This window comes from Lampetra fluviatilis, chromosome 38, assembly GCF_964198595.1.
Source record: "Lampetra fluviatilis chromosome 38, kcLamFluv1.1, whole genome shotgun sequence".
Taxonomy (NCBI): Eukaryota; Metazoa; Chordata; class Hyperoartia; order Petromyzontiformes; family Petromyzontidae; genus Lampetra; species Lampetra fluviatilis.
In genome coordinates, this window is record NC_136312.1 from 7137024 (window position 1) to 7164059 (window position 27036).

Here is a 27036-nt window from a genome sequence, read left to right on the forward strand (position 1 = left end):
CGGGGTCCTCACACAGTGTGATTTGCCCCTGGCCCTGCACATCCCCCACCCACCCCCCACTATGGACGGACACTGCATGCATCTATCAGCTAACCCCCAATTGTGCGAAAGTTTGTTGTTTTTCATGCGAAGCAGGAACAAATATAAAATTCCCGGCGCCTCCCGGAAAGATTTACGGCCGCGCGGAAAAGAAACGCTCAGGAGTGAGTTGCTTACTACCCTCCTCCACACGACGGCGCGTCGCTCGCTCGTGCCATTTGTTTCGTGTCGGGGCCCATCGCAGTCGCCGACTCTTCACTTTTTTTGTTGCTCGCGCGCGCGGGGAGGGTAGGGGAGGGGTGCCTATTTGTTCATGGGCTTGAGTCCCAAGCCAGCAAGGCGCGTGAGCCGGAGCCGCGGCCGGCATCACGCACACCGCACCGACACATCTGTCTGCCCTTTACCTACCAGCGGTCGCTCAGGTTAAAGTTCACGTCGAAGGTGACATCGGCAGCCCGTCGTCCGTAGCCGACCTTCCCGACCCCGCATGGAACCCTGTGCCGGTCAGAATCAGAGAATCGGAATATGTATTCATGCTGGAGAAATCCGATGAGCTGTTAAGCTTTTTCACAGATGCCCAGCGGCAGTGCCGGATTAAGCTAGTGCGGGGCCTGTAGCAAATGTTATGAAGGGGTCCTAAATAAAAACAAACACATGAATATTAAAACACAAATTTGTAACTTGTATAGCAAAGTAATTGTATTTTTTCATTTGCTATACAGCCAGATGATACGACAAATCGCCAACCTTAAACATCCAGTTGTTCGTAAAAGTTGAAGGCGGTATAGTACTATAGTAATAGAGCAAGTTCAGAATCACTGAACCGGAATTGATAGCTTGAAAGCATTTAGCGCGGGGCCCTTAAAAGTGCGGGGCCCGTAGCTACTACACGTGAAGCTACTACACGTGTAGCTACTACACGTGTAGTTACTACACGTGAAGCTACTACACGTGTAGCTACTACACGTGTTGTAGCTACTACACGTGTAGCTACTACACGTGTTGTAGCTACTACACGTGTTGTAGCTACTACACGTGAAGCTACTACACGTGTAGCTACGTGTAGCTACTACACGTGTAGTAGCTACACGTGTTGTAGCTACTACACGTGTTGTAGCTACTACACGTGTTGTAGCTACTACACGTGTAGCTACTACACGTGTAGCTACTAGTAGCTACTACACGTGTAGTAGCTACACGTGTTGTAGCTACTACACGTGTTGTAGCTACTACACGTGTTGTAGCTACTACACGTGAAGCTACTACACGTGTAGCTACGTGTAGCTACTACACGTGTAGTAGCTACACGTGTTGTAGCTACTACACGTGTTGTAGCTACTACACGTGTTGTAGCTACTACACGTGTAGCTACTACACGTGTAGCTACTACACGTGCAGCTACTACACGTGTTGTAGCTACTACACGTGTTGTAGCTACTACACGTGTAGTTACTATAGCTACTACACGTGTTGTAGCTACTACACGTGTAGCTACTACACGTGCAGCTACTACACGTGTAGCTACTACACGTGTAGCTACTACACGTGTTGTAGCTACTACACGTGTTGTAGCTACTACACGTGAAGCTACTACACGTGTAGCTACGTGTAGCTACAACACGTGTAGCTACTACACGTGTTGTAGCTACTACACGTGAAGCTACTACACGTGTAGCTACTACACGTGAAGCTACTACACGTGTAGCTACTACACGTGTTGTAGCTACTACACGTGTAGCTACTACACGTGTAGCTACTACACGTGTTGTAGCTACTACACGTGACGCTACTACACGTGAAGCTACTACACGTGCAGCTACTACACGTGAAGCTACTACACGTGTAGCTACTACACGTGTAGCTACTACACGTGAAGCTACTACACGTGTAGCTACTAGACGTGTTGTAGCTACTACACGTGTAGCTACTACACGTGAAGCTACTACACGTGTTGTAGCTACTACACGTGTTGTAGCTACTACACGTGACGCTACTACACGTGAAGCTACTACACGTGCAGCTACTACACGTGCAGCTACTACACGTGCAGCTACTACACGTGTAGCTACTACACGTGTTGTAGCTACTACACGTGTTGTAGCTACTACACGTGTAGCTACTACACGTGTAGCTACTACACGTGCAGCTACTACACGTGTTGTAGCTACTACACGTGTTGTAGCTACTACACGTGTAGTTACTATAGCTACTACACGTGTTGTAGCTACTACACGTGTAGCTACTACACGTGTTGTAGCTACTACACGTGTAGCTACTACACGTGCAGCTACTACACGTGTAGCTACTACACGTGTAGCTACTACACGTGTTGTAGCTACTACACGTGTTGTAGCTACTACACGTGAAGCTACTACACGTGTAGCTACGTGTAGCTACTACACGTGCAGCTACTACACGTGCAGCTACTACACGTGCAGCTACTACACGTGTAGCTACTACACGTGTAGCTACTACACGTGTTGTAGCTACTACACGTGTTGTAGCTACTACACGTGAAGCTACTACACGTGTAGCTACGTGTAGCTACAACACGTGTAGTAGCTACACGTGTTGTAGCTACTACACGTGTTGTAGCTACTACACGTGAAGCTACTACACGTGCAGCTACTACACGTGAAGCTACTACACGTGTAGCTACTACACGTGAAGCTACTACACGTGTAGCTACTACACGTGTTGTAGCTACTACACGTGTAGCTACTACACGTGTAGCTACTACACGTGTTGTAGCTACTACACGTGTTGTAGCTACTACACGTGACGCTACTACACGTGAAGCTACTACACGTGCAGCTACTACACGTGAAGCTACTACACGTGTAGCTACTACACGTGAAGCTACTACACGTGTAGCTACTACACGTGTTGTAGCTACTACACGTGTAGCTACTACACGTGAAGCTACTACACCTGTTGTAGCTACTACACGTGTTGTAGCTACTACACGTGCAGCTACTACACGTGAAGCTACTACATGTTGTAGCTACTACACGTGCAGCTACTACACGTGTTGTAGCTACTACATGTGTTGTAGCTACTACACGTGAAGCTACTACACAAGTAGCTACTACATATGTAGCTACTTGTGCTCCGAGGATAATCCGGCACTGCCCAGCGGAGAGAAACGCTCAGGAGTCGATCTGCCTCTGTGAGTACGAGCCCTCGTCTCTGCACAGTCCTCACTCCGATGGTGTGCATCCTCCCTCCTCATCGACCGTCCGACGATTGCTCACCATGGTTAAAAAAAAAAACTGATCCTTGGAGTCGCCGGCAATCCACCCGAGGCTGACGGCATCGATGCCGACTGCAGCTGTTGAGTGTTGCTCTTCGGCGCGGTTTTTTGTTGTTGTTCATTCTTGCCTATGGCAGCAAATGTGCTCAGAAGCTAAATGCGCACGTCATGGTCAGTTTGCCGCGACGAGAGAGCATCGGTGGAGTGTCTTCGCTGCTCTGTCCACGACTGAAGCAAGTGGTTCTCTTCTTGGTTCTTTTGGTAAAGTCACGTAGAAGGGAAGTAATAAAATAATAATAATAAAACGTAATAAAATACAATTCTCACGACGTTTCGGCCACAACGCAAGCAGCCGTCCTCATTGCGTTGTGGCCGAAACGTCGTGAGAATTGTATTTTATTATGTTTTATTTTTATTACTTCCCTTCTACGTGACTTTACCGAAAGAACCAAGTAGATGAATCCCTGCAGTCGCGAAAGCTTTAAATCGAAATTCAAGCGGTTCTCGTTGAATGGCGACAATCGTCGGGACTGTGATCTCGCGTCTTTCATTTTGTTGTTGTTTCATTTACGAAGCAGACGTGCGTGTCGTCGTGTTTAGTAATCGATGAATTAGCGAGGCCCGTGACAACACGGGCCGCACTTATGAAGCAAGAAGGGTTTCCGCGGGGCGAGAGCCGTGCGCTGTCTGGCTTTCCATGGCCCCGTTTTGGGTAGAATCGTAAATCATCCTAAAGTAGATTTATAGCATCGAGTTAAGAACATGGTATTGTGTGAGTGTGTTTGTGTGTGTGTGTGTACACACAGTGTACACACACACACACCCCGTGCTAGCGGTGGTCGAAGTGGCCCAAGAACACCATGTCATATCTCAGCACACATTTCGCGCTTATTGATTCATTTTTCAATGCAGTCGCGCCTCCCCCGATAGCAGCAACAGCAGCAACAGATGCGCTGCTGAGGCAGCGGCTCTCACGTCCGTACATGAAGATGAACTCCCTAAATTAAGGCCCGGCTTTCGGTGGGTGGAGAGGGGGGGGGTGACCCCTTGACCCTTGTCTCGTTCGCGTGCATTATTCACTCGTGGCTTTGCGCGTGTATTCCGATTGTCAACCGGTTACATTAAAGCTGTGTGAACGAAGAAATATATATTTTTTTAAAGTTGAGGTTCATAAGAACGATCGGTGTTCCACCGCGGTGGCGGCGATTCGCTCTGATGAGGTGTTTGACACGTGCGGCACTTCTGCAGGCCGGTTATCAATGCGGATTTTAGAAAAACATACCTTCGTATTAAACGAAACAAAAAATCCTTGCCGCAAACTACTTATTTTTGAACGTTAAATCGAACGTCCAAATTCCTCGGTTAAATACAGGGTGCCTCTCAAAAAATGTTAACACTTATATGGGACTATCGTTAATGGAAAAAGAACGGATAATACACTGTAACATGATAACAAATGTAATGTTAATAGTTTAAAAAATGTCAAAGAGTCTCCACTCGTTCGCCATCGTTGTCAACGCGTGGCCTGGAATCTTCTCCAGGTGGTCTCCAGAGCCCGGAGGAGGCACATTCAAATTCTCACAAGTGTTAAAACACTTCGTTTTAAAGCTTTCGTGACTGCAGGGATTCATGTTCTTGGTTCTTTCGGTAAAGACAGACCTGTTCTTCACCTGAGGGACGGCTGCTTGCGTTGTGGCCGAAACGTCGTGAGAATTATTTTATTATGTTTTATTTTCATTATTTTATTATTTCCTTTCTACGTGACTTTACCGAAAGAACCAAGAAGATGTTAAACCTTTTTTTAAGCACCCTTTATTGTGACCATTGTGGGTTTTTTTTCATCTTCCCTACGAGTTGTATCACTTTTATTAATCCTTTATATTAAGTTCGCTTGCTTGCTTAGGACCATGCAAATCTTTCGGTCGTTTTTAACCCACTTCCCGTGATCCAATCGAGCTGACATTTTGCACATAGACGCGTTGTGCGTGACAATGCATTTTCGTGAAAACATTTTCCAAAATTTTACACTGTTTAGGGAAATTTTTTTAAATATTTAATTACCAATTGTTTAATGCTGCCAGACAATCATCTGACCCATAGGTGGCAGCCATCTCAAGCCAGAGGACGAGAGGACTCTAGCCGCCCCGATGCCACGCATATAAAGGATTTATAGTGAAAAACGTTGTTTTTACCGGTTTACTTGTTATTCCGGTTACGTGATCGGCGTCATTTTACGTCGCCATTGCCACCCGGGTCTCTCTAGCTCGCGGCTCATCAGCCACCGTTTGGTTCACACCGCTCCGACGAGGTCCCTCAGATCCTTGGACCGCTTTCTTCAAAGTGCTCCGAGGCCACGGCTCATTTTCAGGCAACGGAACGCTTTGCGCCTTTTGGTTGAAGTCCCGTCTTGATCACTCACCTCTTTAAGTTGGGCTACACCCGCTCGTTCTGGCCGTTTACCATGCAGCTTCTGTTCACCTTCTGGCTTTCCATACACGGCGGCGCATTTGGTGGGATCTACGGATGAAATGCGCCACTTTACAAATGTTTATTATTTTTATTATGTCAGAGAACTACATATGAAATCAAATCAATGGATCTCTTTGTTCACGCGAAGGAGGTACTGGCCCTAAACGATTGTCAGCCACCAAACGACTTCTCAGGATAACGTCTCTATCCATTTACCGGCGGGGCACACGTTTTCTATGCTTGGGGCATAAAGTGCTCGTCGCAAAAACAAAATCTCAGAGCTGGAATTTCACCAAATTAAGCGAAAAATTGAATTCACCATGATGGGGTTTTTGAGTGTCAGTCGTTGGGTGGCTGGGCTGATACCGTAAGCTCGCTGCACTCGAGAACCCAGTCCGGATCGCAAACAATCTCAACGCACGAGTCAACAACCCTGCCTTAAAATTATATATATAAATCGGTGACGTTTCGGGTACTGGGCCTTCCTCAGAGCACACGCGCAGTGCAAAGAAGTGACGACGCACACATACTGTAGCACGTGTGCGTCGCCGATTAATTTCAATTTTTACTTTTTTAAATCCTTTATATTAAGTTCACTTGCTTGCTTGCGCGCTTACGACCGTGCAAATCTTTCGGTAGTTTTTTAACCCACTTCCAGTGATCCAATCGAGCTGACATTTTGCACACAGACTCGTTGTGCGTGACAATATATTTTCGTGAAATTTTTTTTCCATAACTTTACACTTTTTAGGATTTTTTTTTTTATATTTAATTACCAATTGCTTAATGGTGGCGGGCAATCATCTGACCCATAGGTGGCAGCCATCTCAAGCCAGGGACGAGAGGACTCTAGCCGCCACGCATATAAAGGATTTATAGTGAAAAACTTTGTTTTTACTGGTTAATTTTTTTAAGTACTGTCGATGACGAACGCGTTGAGTTCGTTGACAGCAGAAGCAGCATCACCACCAAATAATCAGTCTCATCACGGGCCGCTGAAACCTGCACTCAGAGCCGAAATCTGTTCAACGGCGATTCAGCACCACGACCTTCCTCGATCCACTCGGCCGCCTCTCCGCAGCGTTTCTTGTCATCGGCCGACGGCGCAAAGAACTGCATTGATTGGCCACTGCCCCGCCTGCTGTTCACGATCGTAATGACGAGTGGCAAGTTGCTGCAGAGTGGCCTGAACTCTGTCACCACCAAAAAAAAATTGGAAACGTGAAGATGTCTTCATCTGCTGTCTCGCTTGCCCCGAGGCGCTCCATCACACCCAAATCGTCCGTCGTACCCGTGCCGAGGGAGCCAGGGCCGTGTTATATCCACTAAGGCCACAGTCGTCACTTTGCCTATAGGTCCTCGGGAAATTCAAGGGCCAAACGAAAAAACAATTGTTGACCGTGTTATTTTTTGTTTGTGTGATAAAAAAAATATGTAACCAAGATGTATTCTTGCATGAATATATTTACGCGAGCCTTTTTGCCCGTCCAAGGACGGGTGTATTGCAGTAAATCTGAAACTTGCAAGCGAAAAGCAGGACGCGACGTGATATATTCATTGCATCCATTCGTGTGCAATTTGTAAGGGCGCGGTGACACAGACCTATTTCATTTAAAGGTTATAATCCCTTGTTCATCATGACGTCCTTTGTACTTTGATGTCTCAACAGCGTTACAGAGATCGCGTGACGTGAGGGTTCTGCCTTTGTAGTGAGGGTTGTAAGTTGACGCTGAGGAGGGGGGAGGAGGCGCCTCGCCCCCCACCCATGTGGAGTGTGGGGGGGGGTGTCCATTTGGAGGACGTCACCTGTTCATGATTATTAATAAGGGGGGCTGGTCGACGTGGAGTGACGTCACGCGCGTTACACACAGACATTCTTGGGTAAATTATTTATATAGCACCGATAGGCGCAGTGTTTATACAAAGAGGCAGAGTCATCACTTAATTTATTATTTTCTCTTTCTACGTGACTTTACCGAAAAAACCAAAGAGTAATCCCTGCAGTCACGAAAGCTCCAAATCAAGTAAGGCAGAGTCATGTTAATGTCAATCGGTTCTTATTCTCATAAGGCGAGAGAAATTAACACCGGAGATTAACTTTTCGAGATTATTTTCAGTGCAAAAAAATCGCAAATAACATCTTCAAATGCTGTTTTTTTTTTGTTTTTGCAACACTTAGGGGGGGTGGGGGTTGCTAGGACCACTCCCGGCCACCTTTGTCTCCCCAAATGCTGGTACCCTTACACCCCCTTCCCATCCACGTATTTATTTGTGACCTATGGCTAAGTCGACCTAGGGGAGGCCCACAACCAATGAATGCACGTAGATGGCACTGACACACGCATAGGTAACACACACATATGTACACACTCGGGGTGAGTTGTCATCATCAAGCACGTGTATAGCGCACACGGTGCAAAGCGTCCATCATCATCATCATCGCGTGCGTACATAGCCTGCATGCACAATGCGCACGGTGTGCATAGCGTGCATTGTGTCGAGCCGACATCATCACATTCTTTCGTGTTTAGTTTGGTGTCCTTCCCACGCACTTCCGATGAGCACGGTCGGCTACGCACGCTTCGAAAGAAGTTCCACGTACACACATCGCATGCGTGCTGAGCCTACAGCAGAACACATGCGTAGCGTACACGGTGCAGAGCCTACATCATCGCATGAGTGCATAGCGCAGTTGGTGCACAACTGATGCGGTACAGCGTGCATCCGCTCCGGTCCATTGTCCCGAGGGAGGCTGCAGCAACAACAGCAGCAACAACAGAAGCAGCAACAGCAGAAGCAGCAGCAGCAACAGCAGAAGCAGCAGCAGCAGCAACAGCAGCAGCAACAGCAGCAAAAACAGCAGCAACAACAGCATAAGCAGCAGCAGCAACAACAGCAGCAGCAGCGTCCAGGTTTTGCCGCTGCTGGCCACGACGAGCCCAGCGCAAAAATAAAAAGAACAATTTGCTAAACCTTGGCCACAATATCTGGACTTGTCTTCATATAAATCAATGCATAGATTTCTGTTCATATGAGTGTGGTTATGGTTGTACTTTATTACTCCCTGATCTCTGCCATTACATACAATGAAACAAGAAATGGTAAAAAAAATAAGTAAAAGCAGAGCAATGTAATACAATACACTATTAGACATTATTTAAAAAATAAATAAAAAGTCAATCCCATGTGTTAGTGCATTTTTTTGATATTTTAGCCAGGAAATTAGTTTTCAAATGTAGCTCTTTTTCTAGGTTGGGACCCCCAGACACCCTGGAAGATTTGGTTTGTTTAATATTTGAAATCATCAACTCGATCCCTTAAATTCTCACACCCTTCCAGAACTCCGAAGGGCTTCATGGAGCCTCCAGCTGACCACCAAGGGGCTGGAGTGGGGGGGGGTAAACACGTCCTTTCGTAGCCTCGCCCCTCGGTGTCTCCGCGCGTGCTCACCCCGCCCCCCGCCCCCCCCCGCCCCCCCCCGCCCCCCGCGCATTAATTATTCAGTGTTTACATCAGCGGCCGAGAGCCAAGGGGCCTGTTCCAATCCCACACACGCACGCAAACAAACTTTAAGATTGATCTTCGTATGCAGGGTGTAACGACTGAATTTTTTTTAATAACAAATAAATAGATAACACTTCTTACCGTCGATTTAAAGCTTTCGTGACTGCAGGGATTCATCTTCTTGGTTCTTTCGGTAAAGTCACGTAGAAGGGAAATTATAAAATAAAAATGTATAATATTATATTATTTTATTATATTATTATTTTTATTTTTATCATTTTATTATTTCCCTTCTACGTGACTTTACCGAAAGAACCAAGAAGACTTCTTACCGTGTTTCTCGCCGCTTTCGTGCCTTCAGCAAAGAAAATCACCATCCGAATCACAACGGCTAATGCGAATAACCCAGCGCGTTTTGTTAAGAGGCATAACGAACCAATTAAAATGATGCCGAAACGAAATTGCCAATATTTACCTTGGGTGTTTAACGGCCGGTTGTCCTTTCTGGGGCCACTCTTAATCAAGTCAACCGTGGCCCCGAGATTAAATGCACGCCTGTAATATTCCGGCTAGGAGCTAGCTGTGCCGCCCCGGTTATTGTCCATAAAAAGTGTTGGTGATGGCAAATGATGTGCGGTTTGATGAACGTCCGCCGTTAAAGCCGCTCTTAATGACATGGGCGCAGCATTCAAAACTCCAGCAGCTGTAATATTTGGAGTTTGTGCGTCTCTCTCCCTGTGGTCGTGTGGATTTTTCTCCGGGTCCTATGTTTTTTTCCCCCTCCACATTTAGAATCAACGTGCGTTCATAGCAAGGCCGTAGCTATGGAGTCAACATTGGGGGGGACCAAATCTTCCAGTGGTCTGGGGGTCCCCGCCCCCCCAGAAAAAAAACTAAATTTGAAAATGAATTTCCTGCCATCTCCTGCCTAAAATATTAAAAAATGCACTAACACATAGAATGGGATTTTTTTTTACAATAATGCATAATAGTGTATTGTATTACATTTCTCAGTTTTTTTCTTTTTTACATTTTCTCGTTTCATTGTACAACCATAACCACAATCATATGAACATAAATCTATTTTATAGCAATATATTTTTATTTCAGCCTATTGATATATTATATAATTGTATATATATTATATATTATAATTACATCCTTGGTTCATAGTATTTAGCTTCTATAGATTTCCACCCAATAAGCCACTTCGTTGAGCTATCGTTTGTGGCCAAGTCGCTTCTGAAAAAGACCTATACGGTATAGCCCAGAGGGCCTTACCTGGTAAAGTAAAACAATTGGTGAGTTTAGTTCATGTTCATAATCAACGTTTTTGGGTTTAGATCCAAAAACGTTGATTATGAATAATATTGGTCGCGAAAGCCTACGTGTTAGTTCATGTTGTCCACACGCACTCTCCCCCGCTCATGCCGATGGAACTAAGATGGTCCCCCGGTAGCATCATGCACTCTTGTTGGTGGAACTTTTCCCCCATGCTAGTCCTGGTTCGTATCATTAGTAGCTTTAGCATTATAATTATGGCTAGGGATGAAGACTAGGGTTAGGGTGAAAACTAGAGTGATGGTTATGGTTGAGTAGAGAGCAGGGTTGAATTCATGGTTTGGGTTTGGATTGTACAAAATACTCACAGCCATGCAGTGAGGCACACCCAGGTCCCTGTCGAAATGAGCCGTAAACTAAACTAAAACAATGTTTTTATTATTTGACCAGATAAGGCCCACAGAGCTATGTAACTCTTTTTCAGAAGCAACTTGGCTATCACAAACGATAGCGCGTCGAAGTGGCGGCTTACCATCACGTGGAAATGTATGGCAGTAGCCAAATGTTCTAAACGCGTGATGTTGATTCTAAATGTTTAGAGGGGAAAAGACCGGAGGACCCAGAGAAATATCTATGCGTACAAGGGGAGAGAGACACCTCAAACTCCAAATGTACAGACGGCTTTGGGGTCGGGATCGAACCCTGAACCTCGTTCATACTAGGCGAGGTAGTTAACATCTCGCCACCATGAAATGCGAGCCGGCATGAGAGAACATGTAATCCCACCCCCTCCCCCCCCCCCCCCAACAAGGACCAATGAATAATGTTACTGGCCAATGAATGAGTAACGGGTTTAACGACACATTTGTACATTTACGTGATCTCACCCCAAAAAACAACATTTCGGATGATATTGGTCGCGAAAGCCTGTTACCTGTTAAACCAACGAATGAGTGTTTAGTCAAGTGGGTAGAACGCCGGAGTACGTGGAGAAAACCCATGAGTGTGAGGGGGGGGGGCAACTATTAGACGCAGATGGAACAGATGGAGTCTACACCCGGCTGTACCGCCCTCTGCTGGTAAAACCAGGGTGTGGCACCCCCTCGATGCTCATTGGGAAGAGAGTCTGACAACACAATGCGTGCGAATATCCTGGAATATTGGTGCTTCTTAAAATATAAAAAAACATCGAATTCGGTTTTTTTTATAACAAAGCAATCGTTATTTGCGTAAATGTCCACGTGCAAGTTCTTAGTTTTCAAGACCACTTTATAAACGTATATGTGCGAATATTTCACGCCATCTATTTGAACCCTGACATTGTCCTAACCAATGTGGCGTCAACCCTTAAAATAAACCCGAACCATTAACCCTAAGAAAATCCAACACTCTCACCCTGAATCCCATATCAAACCCCAAAACCATAACCCTAACCCGAGCGATAATCCCTCAAATTAATCTCGACCCTTCCCCGAAATCCTAACTCAAACCCCCTAAACCGTGACCGTAATCCCTGACCACAAACCCAAAACATAACCGTTGAAACCCCACTCCAAACCGTAATGCTAAATCCTAAACGTCAACGCCCGTCGCTGACCCTGAATTCTAACCCATGCACCCTTACATTTAACCCTTAACCCCAGTCAGAGGGAAATGAATGTCCGCTGGTGGGGACTGTTCCCTCGGCGTACAACACTCGGCAAGTTGATGTCTTCCTGGTCGGTTGGAGCGGTTGGTGGGGGCGGGAGGGGTGGGACTAATGGTATCTTGTGCCACATTGACCCGTTGGGGGGGTAAAGAGACTTACATCTGGCCCCGGTGAGAAGGTGCACCGCACCTGTGTGATGCTGGCTGCAAGGGGTTGATGGATCACGGGCGGATTCAAGCACCACGGCCGTTGCCAATATCCTGGCCGCACGGTGAGCCACCAATCACACTGCCGCGTATCGTAAACTTGATGAATAGGACTGGGCACGAGACCGAGCAGCTTCATGGCCTTTCCAGGAGTCTGAAACCTAATATATAATCCAATTTTATTTTTACATTTTATAATAGTTATTTATATATATATACACAAACACACGTGCACTCGTTCGCGTGCACATTGCAAGGGGAGGTCAAAACATTTGGAGTCCAGGATATTAAAAGCATACGCCCATTAAGCATATTAAAAAGAGTAATCTGTCATATCAGTGCACTTATTGCATGGATCAGTATGATTAATACGGTGAGGCTTGGCCTTCAAAATAAGCCTTGCATCTATTCATTGTATTGCTACGCGTGTAGGCCTAGCAGCGACTCGTGAGGGTCCTATCAAGGATTTGTTTTACAGTAGGGAACAATGTTGCTTCGCGAAATCCCAATTGAGTAATTTGCTGGTAATGTTGGTTAATACCAGTCACACTTTATAGTGGGGTCTTTTTTTAGCTCTGGGAGGAAAGGGGAGAACGCGGGGACACCCTTATGGCGAGATGTTAACTACCTCACCTGGTACACAGGAGGTTGAGGTGTTCAACGCCGACCCTGACGCCAGCTGTATATTTGGAGATTGCGTATTGTGGTCGCATGGATTTTTGTCCGGGTCCTCCGGTTTTTCCCTCCACGTTCAGAATCAACGATCACGTTTAAAGTATTTGGCGATTGCCGTTAATTTCGACGTGATGATAAGCCACTGCGTTGAGCTACCATTCGTGGGCAGGTCGCTTGCAAAAAAAAACTATGTAGCTAAGCGGGCCTTACGTGCGCGCATATAGTAGGCGCTGATTAAATATCGTCTTCTCAAGAAACGTGTAGGGGGCCCTAATCTGTGGATTAACCGAGTGAAATGTATTGTAATCAAAACCTGACAATCCTTCAAAGCACTTTTGGACCTCAGATGCCCTTTTACATGTCCATGCAATTGAACCGTACGTTCACTCTCCAGCACACCGCTGTGCTGTGCTCGTAACGAATTGGCATGTTGTGTTCATGTCTCAAACCTTGTGTCTAACGACACATTTATAAGTACGCGATGTAACCCAACAAGCTCCATTATGGATTGTATTGGTCTCTAAAGCCTCCTACGTGTTCAAGTTATGAATCTTATCAATACCGCCTTTTGGCCTCTGCTGGTCTAACACCGTTTGAGACGAGGCTCAAAAGAAAGCTGTCTCTGGTGTGGACCAACCAGTTTCGAAGACAATGCATATACTATCAGAGTATGTTTTTTTGCTTGAATTCTGACCACAAGTATTGTGGTTAATGCAGACATGATTACTTCTTAAAAAAAGGTTTCAGTTTGGTGTTTTAACATCTTAACACCTGTTTTGTTGCCAGAATAAAAAGGGGAAAACCTATTCTCAACACCGCTGCTGTTTTGCACCTAATACTTTGTGTATGTGATGCACTCCACCCGCCTTTGTTGTGCTGATTCTACCAGGTTGTTCGCATCAGCTTGCCATTCAGAACCTGTCCATGGACAATACAATAGTTTTCTTAATTGTTTTTGTTGTTGTTGTTGCTGTAATCGGATTCTATTGTGTAACCAGGACCCTATCAACAATGGCCATTCATTGTCCAATGGTTATTTTCACCTGTGCCAAGCTTGAATTGAGTGTGTTGAGACATCTGCGGGAATTTACGTGCTCGTTCAAATTGGCACTCGTATACGTTATTTATGTTTACGTATTTGTTTACAGTGCCTTGCTTAGCTTTCCTATACTTTGCTATCGGTTTTTGAATTGTTTCGTTCTCATAACTTTCTGATTCTTACTGGACGTCTGTGAAAAAAAATAGCTTCAATAGCTCATCAGATTCCTCCAGGATCAATTGAATAAAGATTCAGAAACCATCGTTACTTTTTGACTGTTACGTGCAGATGCATGTCCCACGCCGCCGTGAATAGAACAGCGCTGTCCAAACGATTTCCCAGGGCCCAAAATCGGACCCGCAAACTCATTTAATCTGGGGATGCAGCGACACGGCTCACACCTGCCATCAAATGTGGCCCGTCATAGCTTTGACTGGAAAAGAAAAGAGTTGACAGTTTTCATTATGTTTGAACCATCAGTGCCAATAATATAGCAACGAGCAGCAAAATAAATAAACAGATGATACATCTGCTTCATATTATCCCTGTCCCTTCGCATGAAACATGCAAACAATATTGTATATTTTGTATGCTTTCCATCAGCCACCAGGCCTTCTGGGAGTTGCATCATGAGCACGGTCGACTACGTACGGTGCGAAAAAAGGTTCAACATACATATATACATACACACGAACATGTCAGCACCATTGGATTAATACAAGCAAAACTCTGGAGCGTTTTGAACACAAAGTGTATCATCAGCAGCTTGAACCAATGCTGGTGAACTGCCAGATGTTGGAGGCAAGGACCTTCCACTAAAGATATGGGTGCTACTTAAATATTGTGATTGTGTTGTTTGAATGAGTGCCACGTGGGTTTTTCCCTTTTTTGGAATTTGACGCATTTTTCGTTTGTCATTATTTTCCTTCCCTTCTAGAATGTTACTCTACAATGCAGTAGGAATGTCACAAAGGCAATGTAGTTAGACTTTTTAGAAAAAAACTTGACTGTATCATTTGATAACCATTCCTCATTCTGATCAGTTTTTCCTCCAATTCTCTTCCGATGACGTAAGGGCACGCACGTCATCGGACATATACGTCATCGGAACGAAATCGAAAGAAAAAACTTCAACCTGAAGTTGCACCAATAAAGTTGCCTCTCTACATAAAATGAACGTGAACCGCTCACGCGTTCCGAGATTCAGCGCTGAACGGGACACCCTACCCTGCAACTTGCAGACGTCTCGGAACGGGAAAGGGGTTAAAGATGACATTTAGATCTAAATATATCTAGAAACTCCTTCTCAAACTCACTGACAAAGCATGCCAGGCTTGCGAGCATCCCTGCCATACCGGACGACGCCCATCACTACCCCCCCGCCCGCCCCCCTCCGGGTTTGATACCGATCTAATGGGTTCCGGAGACACTTGTAGCGGTAACTTCTTTATTACAATCCAACACTCCAACAGTCCTGATACTCTGTTACAGCCTAGGTACACAGCCTAGGTACACTGCCTAGATACACTACTCTGGCCACGCTCTGGAACTCGCCATCACAAGGACGTAGAGCCGGGAGTTCCAGAGCCCCACCACTGGCCCTCACAGCGTCCCAGGGTCCTGAGATGGCTGGTCTTGGGTATTGGGTCTTGAGCTATAACTGGCCTCGATCGTCCAGGGAGCTGCCCTTTTATGCCTCGTCCCCAACGAGGGGTGGGGTTGTGTGCGCCCCCAGATATCCCACAGAGCACACACAGCTCCCCCCCCCCCCCCCCCCGTTGGTGGCGCCAAGGGGCTTAAGCGTCTGGATTACCTGGGAACCCAGCGCCTGGCGCCAAGGGGCTTAAGCGTCTGGGTTGCCTAGGGTCCCAGAGCCCCCAGCAGCCCCTCCCCTCTTATGTCACTACACCGACGATGGCGCTGACAGTGATGATGGAGATGAGCCATCGGAGTCGCGGATTAAAAAGAGCTTCCCTCTCCACCTCTCGGTTTGACCTCAATTACGTGCGATTGCGTGAAGCATTCCAATGTTTATCTTGCGCATATTAACCTCCAGAGACCCACCACCGTCAATCCCTGGGCCCGCTCTGAGAATCACCCGCATGGAGGGGCAATAAAGCATCGTAGATGGGAACACGGTCGCTGGAACTTTGATAACAAAGACGGTCGGGTGGGGCTGGGTTGGGGGGGCCAAGCAAAGTGAGTTGGAGTGGCTGGTGCGCACAGTGTGGGGGGGGAGGGCGAACAGTCCTTCAAATAATAATTCCAGATGCAGCAGTCGCAGATGCGATTCGTAGCTTTGATCCTCACGTGCGGATTGTTGATAGTCCAATTTCAATGTGGCATTGCATTGACGGGCTCCTGCCGTGTTGTGTTGTCTTGATGTGGTCTGGGACTGATTTATTGTTGTTTGTGGTGCCTTGCCCAAGCTTCGTAAATCGGACTTATATGAGTAATGAATTGATCATTTCTTCATATTTCGTCACTTGCTTACCGTTTTCTCTATCTTTGCACTCCCATCGCTTTTTTATTTATCTTTTGCTGTTGAAACTTGCCGACCTGCCCCTATTGGACATCTGTTTAAAAAAAAAGCTTCATAACTCATAGAATTCCTCCAGTATTCATCAATATTCTGATTTTGATATATCTATTTTTGATATTGATATTAGTGCTATGGTAATGGTATTTTCCACTTGAGCACAAGCAATTTATGGTGCACGCTGCATACACGTCAACTGCATGTGTCATGCGTTCCACACACGAAACAATGCATGGCACGTGCTTGCGTACAGACTGTGTACGTTCTACCGACCCTGTTACATACTGCGTATGCATATCGCAGTTACCGTATTCTCTGGATTGTAGGACGCACTTTCTCCGCCCTGTATTTTAAAGGAAAAGTTTGGTGATGCGACTCGTAATTTGCCTTTGCATACCATCTACTGCACGCTTCTCATATTTGTAGGTTGGTCCGAAAAATCTGACCCTGACGCATGTATATTTGGAGTTTACGTGTCCATCTCTCCGTGGTCGCGTGTATTTTTCTCCGGGTCCTCCGTTCTTTTTCCCCTCCACATTTAGAATCACGCGAGCGGGTGAAAGGGTGAGTGGGTGAATGGGTGAGTAAAAGTGCATGCGTGTGGGCAAAGGGTGAGTGGGTTAAATGGGTGGGAGGGTGAGCTGGTGAACGGCTGAGCAGGTGAGCACGCAAGAAGGAATACGTGCACAAACATTCAAAAACGTGCCTTTATATTATTTAGAGTATTTGGCTGCAATATATTTTTCCACACGATGAGAAGCCACTTCGTTGAGCTATCATTTGTGAGAGACAGGTCGCTTCTAAAAAAGAGCTGTACAGCTGAGCGGACCTTACCTGGTAAAATAAAATATCAAATAGTTCGTAGTTTAGTTTATTCATCTGTATGGTAAGAGTGTTGCCTACACCTATCACACGTGGGATTTCTTCAGGTGCTCCGATTTCTACCAACACGCTTACACACTTCACTAATGAAGTCGACCAATCATATTAACGTAGGACCACAGATCTTGGGCAATTGTTTCCGTCAGTTCTGACTGCCTTCCCACCAGCTTGCCTGTGGTTTCCAACGCCTCCGAATGCGTGGAAAACTGTTGTCGTTACAAAATGTACAGAACACTATATTTATACATAAATTCATACTTACATATACGTGTGACTCATCTGTTTAAAAAAAATAATACACACGGACCCCCCCCCAACCTTTATTTTTATTGAGGTCTTTACTCCACCTTCCCGGGTCAATTTTAATGAAAATTGTAAATCAATAAGAGGCCCGGTGGAATGCTCATTTGCTGTCTGCCTGGCTATCTTGCCAGCCTCAGGAGCCCTCACTGTGATTCTAAAGAAGTGATTTGTAATTTGCACGGAGTTAAACAAGCACACTCTTACCGCGTGCTCGCGTGTATGTGTGGCCGTGTTTTTGAAAGCGCTGTGACCGCAAATGGACAACGGCAATTACCGTTGTGTTATTTCATGAGTCACCTGGTCCTGAAGCACTCTGCCCCCCCCCACCCCCCCATCACGCGGTGGTGAGATGTTAACTACATCGCCTGGTATACGGGAGGTAGTGGGTTCGATCCCGACTCTGACGCCTGTATATTTGGAGTTTGCATGTCTCGCTCTCTCTCTCTCTCCGTGGTCGCCTAGATTTTTCTCCGGGTCCTCCGGTTTTTCCCTCCACATTTAGCATCAACATCACGCGTTTATAATATTGTCCGCTGTATATTTCCACGTGATAAGCCGCCACTTCGTCACGCTATCATTTGTTGCGAGGTCGCTTCTGAAAAATAAACGTTATACCGCTCAGTGGGCCTTACCTGGCAAAATGAAAAATAGCGAGTTAAACAGTTATGTATTATTTAACTCTGCAAATCGTTGCAGCCAAAGCAGAGATACGTGAACAACAACTGCTCCTGCGTCACAGCAGAGCCCATTCCTCAACACCACTTATCTTCCTCATTCTTTCCCTGGCGCTGCTTCCACACGATGGACATTGCCTCCCGAGAACAACATTGCTCAACAACAACAATAACAACAACAACCGCCGTTCAACACCAAGTGGTGGTGACGTCTCCGCGGCGCTTGTGCCATGCTGGGTGCACTTTTTGAGGCCACGTGAAGTGTCGAAAGCCCCGCTGGCAGGAGGTGACAGAACACAGCCCAGGTGCCATGGGTTTGACCGGCTAAGACGGCCGGCAGATGCACCAACCTTGCTCAAAACACAGCACGCCCTGGACTCTTTGTCGATTGTATCTTTGATAGCGTTGTTTGTTGCTTTGGCCGTTTGATGTCACATTCTGTGCTTGGAGTACGGGGGGGGGATTGGTTGGGAGTCACGATACCACTAGCAACTGTGTAAAAAAAACACAAACAAAGATCCTCCGTATAGCCTTAACAGACTGTTGGGACAAATGGTCATAGCAAGTAGCACCTCTGAAGGCCGGCACGGTATACGAAGTGGTGGGTGGACAGCCCTACACCCGACAGCCTTTGTCTCCCCAGTGGCGATTATTTTAGACACCGCACCAGCTACTCATTTGAGGCTGAGTCGACCGAGAACCGGTTCAGATAGTGAATCGTCACCTGTGTTGGCCGTGAGCGGGAATCGAACTTGGGGCGCCAAGGTTCGTTGCGCAGGGCGCTAACTGCTACGCCACCGCTCCCCAGACACACACAGTTTAACACTTAGCAGGCTTTCGCGACCAATATCATCCGTAATAGAGTGTTTTTTTTGGGTTAGATCGTGTAGATATATGAATGTGTCGTTAAACCCGCCACTACCCGACACAGCCAACTAGTAAGGGTTCATCTTCTTGGTTCTTTAGGTAAAGTCACGTCGAAGGGAAATAATAAAATAATAAAAATAAAACATAATAAAATAATTCTCACGACGTTGCGTCCACAACGCAAGCAGCCGTCTTTTCCGACAGACCTGTTTCTTCACCTGAGGACGGCTGCTTGCGTTGTGGCCGAAACGTCGTGATAATTAATTTATTATGTTTTATTTTTATTATTTTATTATTTCCCTTCTACGTGACTTTACCGAAAGAACCAAGAAGATAAATCCCTGCAGTCACGAAAGCTTTAAATAGTAAGGGTTGTCACATAAACAGAACGTGGCCAATTCGTCACGAGTACAGCACTACACCGGCGTGTTGGAGAGCCAAGCCACAACATTTACAATCCGAGTACGACGTTTCGCCAGTAATTACAACCAGCTTCATCAGGCGACAGCCAGATTTGTGGAGAAGTCCACCTGTTTCGTTCCTCATACAGAGAGGGGTAGATGTGGTGACCACTCTTGTGCGTTCTCTCTTGATTTGCAGCTGTTCTGACTGCATGAATCCATGCTCTTTGGTTATTTCGGTAAAGTCACGTGGGTATAAATTTAAATAAATAAATCGCGACGTTTCGTGCGTTCTTCTCGTGCGAAGTGGTGGTGGAGGGGGGGGCGGTTAATGAGCCAACGCGCATTATGCATGTGCATTATGCGAGCCCATCGATCTTGTCCTTCCTGCTCATTGCGTGACGCTCACGCACACGCGCAGACATCTGACGCCGCATTTCAAACGTGCGACGTCGTAATGATTACAATGCCCACCGCACGCGTTTTTACACACGTGCGGGTCGACCGGCGAAAGCGTGTAATTAGTATGCATCATCGTTTATCTTCACGATCGATCAATTTACGCTCCCTTTAGTGGGTCCCCGCCCCCTCCCCCTTCCTGATGCGGTAACGGCAGCTGTCAGGGCATTTCTGGCAACAACAACAACAACAACAAACAACAAACAACAATAACAAAGGTTTCGATTTAAAGCTTTCGTGACTGCAGGGATTCATCTTCTTGGTTCTTTCGGTAAAGTCACGTAGAAGGGAAGTAATAAAATAATAAAAATAATGAAAATAAAACATAATAAAATAATTCTCACAACGCAAGCAGCCGTCCTCAGGACGGCTGCTTGCGTTGTGGCCGAAACGTCGTGAGAATTATTTTATTATGTTTTATTTTTATTATTTTATTACTTCCCTTCTACGTGACTTTACCGAAAGAACCAAGAAGAATAACAAAGGTCTCTGCCGGGACAGTCTTCACCACGGCCTGACAGGGTCGTCTCTCACCGCGGAGTTTCACCGCAACGACGCTTCGGCCCTCCCTCCCTCCCTCCCTTCTTCTTTTTGTATATTTTTTTTGGAGTGGGGAAGATCGCAGAAGCCCGGAGGTCGGCGAGGGGAGCAAATGCCCATTACTTATTTTCCCCTCTCATTGTAACCGTTCACGCGATATCTCTTGAGGGCCCCCCCCCCCCCACCCCGCGCTGCCGCTAACCTAACCTGAATCTCACGGACAGAAATGAACTCGGCATTCCGGCCACTGCGATCGCTTTTAAAGGTGAACGAAGAGGTCAACCGCTCGGAATGTCCCATGAATTATCACGCGGCGCGAAGAGAAGACCGCTTTCAATGGAGGGGGGTGGTTAGCTGCTTCGGACGAAACTCCTTCTTGAAGCCGTCATCGCCAGAGTCCGAACCCCTGCGGGGCAGAGCTCCCTTCCTGCGGCTCCTCTCTCCACACGGCTGCAAGAAAGGGACGGCCGTCTCGTTAAATACGATGGACAGTCCCTCCTAGCGCTGCGGGTCTGGAACACGCGTGCGCGTGGACATGCGACGAGTGGAACATGGGCAAAAAGGGTTGTGCCACGCAAAAGCGATGAGTGGGTCGGCGCGGAAGCCGACGCTGGTTGCGGAGATTAACGGTTCGAAATGTAGCGGCGGGCCCCGTTGTATAGCGCGGTGTGGATTAACTGTAGAGAGAAAAAAATCACGAAAATCCGTTTTGCTTCTCGGGCGGACGTCAAACGTCTCGTGACATCGTTGGCCAGAAATTGGAATTTAATGTCAAGTGCGTGAAGGGCGTCAGTGGCCAGATTTGGCAAATGTTAAAATTACCCGCAGATTACACAAATGTAGAAAACAATCATTGTCCCACCTACTGCGAAAAGTTCGCAGGACCCTCCTGAAAAGCCCCGACATTCAGTGAGGCTTTCCTGGGTAAACAAGCATAACAACAACAATAATAATAATTTTAAAAAAACACGTGTTTTATTGAGCACTTATTTGAAAAAAAAAATAAACTGCACCGTTTGTCTGCGACGTGCCTCTCATTGTTGGAAACGGCACGGTGAATTGCTTCCTCGGAAATCATATCCGCCAAAATGCATTGCAGTTACGGTTATATAAACATCGCACACAACAGAGCGCCGGGTAAATGTCGCGTAAACGGCGTGTTGGCATTTCTCGTGGACTCTCGCGTTCCAAATTGAGGCGTTTCAACCTCACCGCATTCCACGCAAGAAAATAACACGTATAACCCATAAAAACAAAGTTTTTCACGATAAATCCTTTATATGCGTGGCGGCTAGAGTCCTCTCATCCTCTGGCTTGAGATGGCTGCCACCTATGGGTCAGATGATTGCATTGCACCATTAAGCAATTGGCAATTAAATATAATATTTTTGTCCTAAAAAGTGTAACATTTTGGAAAAAAAATTTCACGAACATTAATTGTCACGCACAACGAGTCTGTGTGGAAAATGTCAGCTCGATTGAATCACGGGAAGTGGGTTAAAAAACGACCGAAAGATTTGCACGGTCGTAAGCAAGCAAGCGAACTTAATATAAAGGATTTAAAAACGGCTCTCGGCCCGTTCAGAGTGGACGCGTCCAACGCGCCCCGCCCGCTCGGTAAAGTGCCCATGTCGAATCATCTCGCAAATTACAGAGACGTCGACGATTACCCTACGGGGATAATTGCTCGTTCTCAACCTCCCTCTTCACCCCTGCCGCGTCTGCCCAAGATTCGAGCCCGTCGCGTCCGTGGCACGGGATGGTCCACGTTTTCACGTAACCAAAGAACCCCCCTTCCCCCACCCCCAGTACCCCTCTTGATCAGAACGTGTTCCGACTGCTGCGGGAGACGCTCAGTGCCGGGGTCGCTGGGTCGATGTCGCAGTGGTCTCGGTGTCAGTGGCACAGTCATCGTGAGGTCGTCGTTGTTGTTCTTGCTGTGTCACAGTCGCCGTGGGAACAGTGGCAGTGGCACAGGTCCTGCGGTGTCAGTGTCACTGTGGTAACAGTGTTACAGTTCCTGCGGTGACTGTGTTACAGTCACCGTGGTTATGTTCGCAGTCGCTGTGGGTGTCACGGTCACGGAAGCGATTCCGTCGTTCACTTCCATCGTACCATTCGCTGTGGTGCCATCGTCACGGTGGCTTTTGGCGTCAGCGGTTGCCGTGGTGTGGTGGAGTCAGCCGTCGAGAGAGACACGTGGGCGGTGTTCATCAGCACTACGTGGAGGTGGGGTGGGGTGGGGGGGCGAGTCACGTGTCGTGTGCCGGCGTCCGTTGTGTTTAATTGCGCTGGGTGAGTTGATGGGCTTTGACGGCTCGTGGCTTTCTCGGCAAGGTGACTTTTGCCGCGGGAGAGCGCGAGAGGCTGCTTGTGATGAGGAGGAGGAGGCAGAGGGTGGCCCCGGCTGTCGCTGGTTACGGAGCCGTGACCTCGCAGCGCTCACTGCTGGGAGCCGGCAGCACGTTTAAAGTGACGGAATGAAAGCCCTCCCCTCCCCACCCCACCCTCAATTTTCTTTGTAATTTCAATTAAATGACGGGCGAATTGCTTCGGCCTGATTTCTTAAGTGGATACGCGGTGGCCCAGCGGCCGAGCGAGCTGACTCTCGATCGGAAGGTCGCGCGAGTTCAAATCCGTGCTGGGGGATTGACTCGACCCATCATTCATATGGGGGTCAATACAATGAGTAACTAGCTATTTGCGTACAAGTCAACCGTGGTTGGCCTCTGGATAGACTCGCTCCTGCCATGCGAGTGCCCAATGTCCACCACGAACCGTGCAGGGCTGTAAACGGGATATCAGCACCAATGAATCGATGCTAATTCGAGCATCAAATGACTTTTTTTTTTACTAATGGGTAGATTTTATTGTAACTGGTTGAACACGCTATTGCACGGGCACAAAAAACAACGATCCCCTGTATAGTCTTTATAGGTTGTTGGGGCAAGTGCTGTTAGCGAGCACCTATGAAGGCCGGCAGGCACACGAGGGGGTGGGTGGCCAGCACCACGCCGGGCCATCTTTGTCTTCCATCGTCGTGATATTTACACACAGCACCCGGGTGCTTATTTGAGGCTGAGTCGACCTAGGGTAGGCCCAGCACCGGTTCGGATGATCGTCACTGGCGTTAGGAATTGAACATTGGTGGCCGGGTCCGTAGCGCAGCGCGCTAACCGCTGCACTACCACTCCCCACGCTGACCGCTGCACCATCACACATTCATACATACAAATGCACACTTACACCGTTTGCAAGTGCCATTCACGATATTTTATTCCGAAACACCGCTGCCTACCCCCCCCCACATCACATTCGCGCATTTCTGTGGAAGAGTTGAAATGAATAAATTAAATATTCACGATCGAATTCCAGTTTCGGTATTTGGCAGCGCTGATGGGTCAGTGCACGAGACGCCGTGGCTGCTGCTGGGATCACAGTCATTAGAATTTAGAGGCATTGTGTAGAGCCATCTGCATGGGCTTGGTGATGTTCAAGAATCGCATTCGTTTTGCGCACCACGAGTGAAGCCACCCACGCACAGAGATAGAGAACCGTCTTGAGACGGACATCAGGACAACGGCAGTGCCGGATTAAGCTAGAGCGGGGCCTGTAGAATATGTTATAAAGGGACCCTAAATAAATACAAAACACACAATTATGAAATCACGAATTTTTTTACTTGCATAGGAAAGTAATTTCACTTGATATACAGCCAGATAATACGACAAATCGCTAACCTTAAACACCCAGTCGTTCAGAAAAGCTGAAGGCAGTGTAGTACTTTAGTAATAAAGCAAGTGCAGAATCGCTGAACCGGAATTGATAGCTTGAAGGCATTTAGCGCGGGGCCCTTGAAAGTGCGGGGCTCGTACCTGCATATGTAGATACTCGTGCTACGAAGATAATCCTGCACTGCTCCCAGCCCCCCGCAATGCGTAGTGGGTTACAGTCGGCCAGTCAGTTTACAGCCAACGTTTCGTGAGAGTGCGCACGTGTCTTGAGTGGGGAGAGGAGGTAGCGCATTGGTTAGCGCACTGCAACTACGAACCCAGCGACCCGAGTTTGGTGCCCGCTCCGGCGCCAACGTCAGTGGCACACGGAGCCTCTCCCAGGTCGACTCAGCCTTAAATGACCACCCGTTGCAGTGTGTAAACAGCGGTATTCGGGGGGGGCAAAGGCGGAGCGGGCGTGTGGCTTGCCAACCAACCCCCTCCTGTGCCGTGCCGGCCTACGGAGGTGCGCTGCTCGCTAACAGCACTTGCCCCCAATAACTCGGTTAAAGCGTGTGTTTTAAATGAAATCTGTCGCCGGCTTTGACACAACCCGTTACAAAATACGCGCTCCACCCCCCACCCCTTATTCAACGAAGGCTGCGCAAATTTCCGTAAAGCGTCACCTTCTGTCTGTCTGTCTGTCTCTCTCTCTCTCGCACGCACGCTTAACCACTGGAGATCAGATGACTGTCAGGGCGCATTTAGTACTCACGGTCAAAAAAATGTCACTCTCGGCTCAGTCCTCCCTCTCTCTGTCTCTCCTCTCTCTCTCCTCTCTCTCTCCTCTCTCTCTCTCTGTCTCTCCTCTCTCCCTCTCTCTGTCTCTCTCTCTCTCTCCTCTCTCTCTCTCTGGGATATAATCCACTCCGCGCCCGCGCTCACTCCGTCGCTTTCGCTCGAGTGCGTCGTTTGCGTGAGTCCCACTTAGCGGGGGCGGGGGGGGGCCTGGATCCTAGGCCTTCCCGAAGCACGGTCCGGTTGTAGTGCCACGGTGGTGAGATGTTTACTACCTCGCCTGGTATACAGGAGGTCGTGGGTTCAATCCCGACCCTGACGCCTGTTGTATATTTGGAGTTTGCGTGTCTCTCACTATCATCATCATCATCATCACGATCGCTATGAGATGTTGACTACCTCGCCTGGTGTGCAGAAGGTCGTGGGTTCGATGCTGACCCTGACGCGTGCTGTATATTTGGAGTTTACGTGTCTCTCATTATCATCATCACAGTGGCTAGGAGATGTTGACTACATCGCCTGGTATACAGGAGGTCGTGGGTTCCATGCCGACCCTAACGCCTGCTGTATATTTGGAGTTTGCGTGTCTCTCACTATCATCACTATGGCTAGGAGATGTTAACTACCTCGCCTTGTGTACAGGAGGTCGTGGGTTCAATCCCGACCCTGACACCTGCTGTATATTTGGAGTTTGCGTGTCTCTCACTATCATCATCATCATCACGGTGGCTAGGAGATGTTGACTACCTCGCCTGGTATACAGGAGGTCGTGGGTTCGATGCTGACCCTTACGCCTGTATACTTGAAGTTTGCGTTTCTCTCTCCCCGTGGTTGCGTGGATCTTTCTCAGGGTCCTCCGATTCTTTCCCTCCACACTCAGAATCAACATCACGCGCTCTCGAGGATTTGGCTGCCAAACATTGCCACGTGATAAGCAGTCACTTCGTTGAGCTTTCATCTTTTTGGCCAGGTCACCGAGATCGGTTCGTGGAGCGCGAGGGGTGAACCGGACGCACGAGTCCAGGGTGCGCGGGGCGTCCACACAATTGCAGTCGACTTGCCAAACAATTGCATTTGCGGTGTTTCCTCCTATGATGCCAATCCCTTAGGTTCCACTTCTGATTTACCGAGCAGTCGCCACGGAGAGGATAATCGCTGGGAAGGAGCGGTGGTGCAGCGGTTAGCGCTACGAACCTGACGACCCGGGTTCGATTCTCGCTCACGGTCAACACCGGTGACGATTTTCTGAACCGGTCCTGGGCCTCTCACCAAGGTCGACTCAGCCTCAAATGAGTACCTGGTGCGGTGTGTAAACATCGCCACTAGGGAGACAAAGGCGGCCGGGCGTGGTGTTGGACAACCACTCCCTCGTGTGCCCTGCCGGCATTCATAGGTGCTCGCTGACAGCACTTGCCCCTACAGTCTGTTTAGGCTATACGGGGGATCTTTGTCTTTGTGTGTAAACGTGTGTGTGTGTGTGTATGGGGAGCGGTAGTGCAGTGGTTAGCGCAGTGCGCTATGAACCCTGCGACGACCCAAGCACGACTCATGTTCGCAGTTAACATCGGTGACAAATATCGGAACGGGTCCTCGAAGTGAGTTCCTCGTGTGGCGTGTAAAGGAGAGACAAAGGTGGCCGCGCGTGGGGTGCTGGCCAACCCCTTCTGGACAAACCAGGTACTGAAGGAGTCACTCGCTGGCGGGTTGTTTTAAGTGTCGGGTGGTGGAGGGTTCACGACACATTGA

At 47.7% G+C, this 27036-nt stretch overlaps 1 protein-coding gene across 4 annotated transcripts in view; it reads left to right on the top strand.

Moving 5' to 3' along the window:
- LOC144945601 (IQ motif and SEC7 domain-containing protein 1-like) overlaps window positions 1–27036 on the top strand; it is a 564126-nt gene that overhangs the window by 377035 nt on the left and 160055 nt on the right. The window lies entirely within an intron of this gene.